The 5,898-nt window shown below is 42.0% G+C and overlaps 1 protein-coding gene across 1 annotated transcript in view; it reads left to right on the forward strand.

Moving 5' to 3' along the window:
- L2HGDH (L-2-hydroxyglutarate dehydrogenase) overlaps positions 1-5,898 on the forward strand; it is a 78,546-nt gene that overhangs the window by 59,936 nt on the left and 12,712 nt on the right. The gene's annotated exons all lie outside the window — the stretch shown is intronic.

The following is a 5,898-nucleotide window of genomic DNA, read 5'->3' on the forward strand; positions in this document are numbered from 1 at the left end:
GGCCTAATTTTGTATTTTTAGTAGAGACGGGGTTTCTCCTGTTAGCCAGGCTGGTCTTGAACTCCGGACCTCAGGTGATCCACATGCTTCAGTCTCCCAAAATGCTGGGATTACAGGCGTGGGCCACCACACCCGGCCACATCTTTTATTCTTAAAGATAAAAGACTTTTCGCATGGCGGCTCACACCTGTGAGGTGGGTGGATCACCTGAGGTCAGGAGTTTGAGACCAGCCTGGCCAAAATGGAGAAACCTCGTCTCTACTAAAAATACAAAATTAGCCAGGCATGGTGGCACATGCCTGTAATCACAGCTATTTGGGAGGCTGAGGCAGGAGAATCACTTGAACCTGGGAGGTGGAGGTTGCAGTGAGCCGAGATCACGCCACTGCACTCCAACCTGGACAACAAGAGCAAAACTCCATCACACACACACACACACACACACACACACACACACACAAAGATAAAAAATTTTCTAGACTTGATCTGTAGATTATTCTTAATACTACACAAACCTATTTTTTTTCCTTTGGTAATGCGTTTAGTGTTCACCTTTTTTCCTGAGCAAGCCATTTGTTAGGCCTAATCAGCAGTGTACTTTGAGGTACTCTCACCCTGCATTTACAGTCCATCCCTCCATGAATCTTCTGAGCACTAGATATCTGCTTTCTCTGTAACAGCTGCTGAACTAGCCTGGTAAAAAATGTCAGCAGACTTGACTGTGTATCTCTGAAGAGGGCAATAATCATGTCAGCTGTCTCCCTTAGGGGAGCGTCCTGGTTTAAATCTGACTCTAATGTACCATTCTGAGACCAGCATGTTTGAATCCTTAGAAGAACTATTAAAACTCAGCTAATGTTTTTACTCTTATCTCTTTCACTCCTCTACTTACCTTCTGAAATGGAATAAAAATATGTAGCCATTATTTTCTTTCACTCACTTATAAATAAGGGCTTTTATGTTTTCGGTGATCTGCTTTAGCAAACTTGTGATGTTTTATATCTGAAAATAGACTGGTCAAATCTGGTTTCTATTACTGCTATTAATATTCCTTGGAAAGCAAACGAAGTGAGCATAGTGAATTCTGTGTAAAAATAGTTGCAGTGAATTCACTGCCTGTATTCAGTTACCACCCTTTCATAGAAGCCTGAGGAAAACTTTTTAGACCACTAGATTTCATATGGTAGAACTGGACTTTGGGCTTGTGGATATTAGTGAACTCTCCTGTCTTTGGCTGTACGGGTGTGAATTTCAGTTACCAGTTTCTTTGGCATGTAGTAGAAACGGGCACAGCACTGTAGGCAGGTGCATTTGGGGACAAATTCAACCCAATCACAGATTTCTCTCTTTAAAGAGAGAAAAACTGACTAATTCAGCAATTACTTTCGCTTCGTCTCTTGATTCCTATAGTTATTAAGTGCAGGAAATTATTAATAACAAATAGGAAGTTGTAGAAGATACGTTTTTGGGTTTCTCGGGGGAAGATATGTTTGATACCATTTGTATAAGTTTTAAAACAAGTATAGCAAAACCATATATTACTTACAGATTACACATGTAGTATGAAAATAAAAACGAGCAGGGGAGTGATAAACACCTAATTCAGGAGAGTGATTACCTCTGGGGAGGGAAGAGAATGGGATCTTGAGAGTTCTACAGAGGCTTCTATCATATTGGTAATGCTTTATTTCTTAAGCTGTTTGAGAAGAAACTAGATATTCATTGTGTTATTCTCTGTTCTTTATTATAACCTGAAATATTAAATAATAAAAATAAGATCAATAGACTTTTTTTTTTTTTTTTTTTGACACAGAGTCTCGCTCTGTTGCTAGGCTAGAGTGCAGAGGTGTGATCTCAGCTTAGTGCAACCTCCGACTCCCTGGTTCAAGCTATTCTCCTGCCTCAGCCTCCTGAGTAGCTGGGATTACAGGCACGCGGCATGACGCCCAACTAATTTTTGTGGTTTTGTTTGTTTGTTTGTTTTTTGTTTTTTCAGATGGAGTCTTGCTCTGTCACGCAGGCTGGAGTGCAGTGGTGCAATCTCAGCTCACTGCAAGCTCGGCCTCCTGGGTTCACCCCATTCTTCTGCCTCAGCCTCCCGAGTAGCTGGGACTACAGGCACCCACCACTACGCCCGGATAATTTTTTGTATTTTTAGTAGAGATGGGGTTTCATCGTGTTAGCCAGGATGGTCTCGATCTCCTGACCTCGTGATATGCCCGCCTCGGCCTCCCAAAGTGCTGGGATAATTTTTGTATTTTTAGTAGAGACGGTTTCATTGAGAGTCAGGATGGTCTCGATCTCCTGACCTCGTGATCCTCCTGCCTCGGCCTCCCCAAGTGCTGGGATAATTTTTGTATTTTTAATAGAGACGGTTTCATCGAGAGACAGGATGGTCTCGATCTCCTGACCTCATCATCCTCCTGCCTCGGCCTCCCCAGGTGCTGGGATAATTTTTGTGTTTTTAATAGAGACGGTTTCATCAAGAGCCAGGATGGTCTCAATCTCCTGACCTCGTGATCCTCCTGCCTCGGCCTCCCAAAGTGCTGGGATTACAGCAGTGAGCCAATGCGCCTGGCCAAGATCAAGACTTTTCCACAGCTTGAAGCCTAAGTCTTGCCTTGTCTCATTTGTCTTGCAACCAGTATACTAAACCATAAATGCCCTTAGTATTGCAGTGAAAGCACATCAGGCAGTAGTAGATAGTAAAAGATAGTTGAAGCAACACTTTCAGTGGGGTGTGTTTCCCAGGATGGTGTCCTTAAATTTCAGTAACTACTAAAGGGCACCCAGGTTGACTTCTCATTGCTTAGCCAGAGCATTTTGGGCAATAATTTACTGGTGAACATTAGATTGGAATATAAAGTTATGATCTGTTAAATATTTGCATTAGATAAACTTCTCATTTTTAAAAGAGTCTCTGAGACTCTTAATGTTAGCTCTAGGCCAGGCACAGTGGCTCGTGCCTGTAATCCTAGTGCTTTGGGAGGCTGAGGTGGGAGGATCACTTGAGCCCAGGAGTTTGAGACCAGCCTGGGCAATATAATGAGATGCCATCTCTACCATTTTTTTTTTTAATTAGCTGGGCAGGTGGTGCACGCCTTTAGTTGTAGCTGCTAGAGAGGCTTAAGTGGGAAGATCCCTTGAGCCCAGGAGGCTGAAGTTACAGTTAGCCATATTGCACCACTGTACTCCAGCCTAGGGGAGAGAACAAGACCCTGTCTCGAAAAAAAATGTGTGTGTGTGTATATATATAGCTCTAAACTTTAAAAATTTGTTCTGTAATTAATTTTGACATGTTAATCTAACAGCAGTTTGTATCTGTTAGCACCGTATAGATGTAAAAGACGAAGACATATATGTTACAATTTCCCCTTTTTCAATTTGGAAAATGTCTCCTATGGGGAATTCTAGAGTAAACTTTCAGGCAAGGTGTTTTCATAGCAAGTGATAACTAGACTGTGTGAAACACAAAGGTGCAAAACTCAAACATTTCTACAATAAAGTTGTAATGGCTTATGGTGGTCTAGATTAGGGTTTCTCAGTCTTGATGCTATTGACATATTGAGCCAAATAATATTTATTGTGGAGGACTGTCCAGTTCATTGTATAATTTTTTGCATTTTTTTTTTAGATGGAGTCTCACATTGTTACCTGGGCTGTAGTGCGGTGGCGCCATCTCGACTCACTGCAACCTCTGCCTCCCGGGTTCAAACGATTCTCCTGACTTAGCCACCTGAGTAGCTGGGATTACAGGCACCTGCCACCACGCCTGGCTAATTTTTTGTATTTTTAGTAGAGACGGGGTTTCACCATGTTGGCCTGGCTGGTCTCAAACCCCTGACCTCAGGTAATCCACCTGCCTTGGCCTCCCAAAGTGCTGGGATTACAGGCGTGAGCCACCATGCCTGGCCGTTGTAGAATGTTTAACAGTATCCCTAGCCTTGACTCATTCTCCTAATTGTGACAACCAAAAACGTGTCGACATTGCCAGATGTCCTCGGGGGGCGAAATCTCCCTTGGTTGAGAACCACTAGTGTAGAGAATTTGGTAACCTTCACACTACAAAATACTAATAAGAGTCTGGAGGAAATATGATAAACATCCTTGAAGTACATATAGCTGAGAGTAAGGGAAAGTAAGGGGCATCCCAGAGCAAAAAACAAAAACAAAATTAAAATTCATGCTAAAAGGAGTTGGTGCTGATGCTGACTTGGAGAGGTGGGGATGGTTTGCTAATTTTAATAACTGAGAGGCTTGAGTTATATTTTTAATTTATGTGTGACTCACATATAAAATATATAGATCTTAATTGCTTAGTAAATTTTGGTAATTGTACAAACCATATCCACCACACAAAACAAGATATAGGACATTAGGGACTTGTATTTTAATTGCCACTCAAGTGCTGAAAAAGAAGTCTTGGGGGTGTATACAAGGTAGAAAGTTGGAACTGAGACTCTTAAGTAGGGCCCCCTAGAGACTCTTGAAAGGCTATACCCTCAGAAGAAAGGAAGTCTGGGAAAAAAAATTCCCCTTGGCACTGGGAAGTATTAAGGAACTTTGTCTATTTTGGTGGTGGGGAGTAGGAGGAATCTTCCCAAAAATCTGGAATCCCTCGAAGTGCTTAGATTTTGAATGTATACCACCAGCTTGGTTTAGGAGCTGTAAGCTAACAAATTAACTGAAAAAGTAGAGCCAGACATTTCTGGATCCTGCTTCAATCTCTCTCCCTCTCTCTCTCTCTCTCTCTGTCTGTCTGTCTGTCTTCTTCTCTCTCCTTCTCTCTCCCTTCCTTCCCTCCCCACCCCCTCTAATTCAAATAAATTAGCGAGACTAAAAATCAGGTAATTTGACCACAAAGTGACTACTGACACTAAGCAATTATTGGTTTATAATTATTAAAAAAAAATTTTTTTTTTAAGAGTCTCGCTCTGTCTCCCAGGCTGGAGTGCAGTGGTGCAATCTCAGCTCACTACAACTTCCGCCTCCTGGGTTTAGGTGACTCTCCTGCCTCAGCCTCCCAAGTAGCTGGGATTACAGGCATGTGCCACCATGGCTGGCTGATTTTCTTTTTTCCTATTTTTAGTAGAGATGGGATTTTACCATGTTGGCGACGCTGGTCTTGGACTGCTGACCTCAAGTGATCTACCCGCCTTGCCCTCCCAAAGTGCTGGGATTACAGGTGTGAGCCACCGCACCTGAATAATTTTTAAGAATCTTTTAAAAATAAATACACATTGAGGCTGGGCAGGGTGGCTCATGCCTGTAATCTCAGCACTTTGCGAGGCCAAGGTGGGTGGATTGCTGGGCCCTGGGCAACATAGTGAGCAACATGTTGGTCACTATGTTGCTTGGGCAGCCTGGGCAACATAGTGAGATCAGCCTGGCAGAAGAATCGCTTGAACCTGGGAGGCAGAGGTTGCAGTGAGCCGAGATCACACAATTGTACCCCAGCCTGGGTGACAGAGTGAGACTCCATCTCAAAAATAAAATAAAATAAGACATGGAAAAGAAAACTGAGAAGATTCCAGCCTATCTCTCATAGCTGTTACAAAGAAATTGAGAAGAGGCAATCCTTTGAGGAGAGAGTACTTAAAAATTTTCGAGAATTGACAAAAAGACATCAAATTCAAGATGTACAGTGCATCCCATCTGAGTAAATAAAACTAAATACAAGATGGAAATAGACTTCCAATTCAGTAGAGAAGAGAAAAAAGAACATAGAAAACTCAATAAGTGAAGAAAGAGGAGATAGAAACCTTAGAAAATCAGGTTAGATAGCGTAAAATAATGTGGTAGAAATCAAGCATATCAGTAATTACAGTAAATGTAAATGTGTTTAATAGTTAAGACAGATTATCAGGTTGGGTTTTAAAAAATCTATGTGCTAGAAAA

Source organism: Mandrillus leucophaeus, unplaced genomic scaffold (assembly GCF_000951045.1).
Source record: "Mandrillus leucophaeus isolate KB7577 unplaced genomic scaffold, Mleu.le_1.0 Scaffold60, whole genome shotgun sequence".
NCBI classification, from domain to species: Eukaryota; Metazoa; Chordata; class Mammalia; order Primates; family Cercopithecidae; genus Mandrillus; species Mandrillus leucophaeus.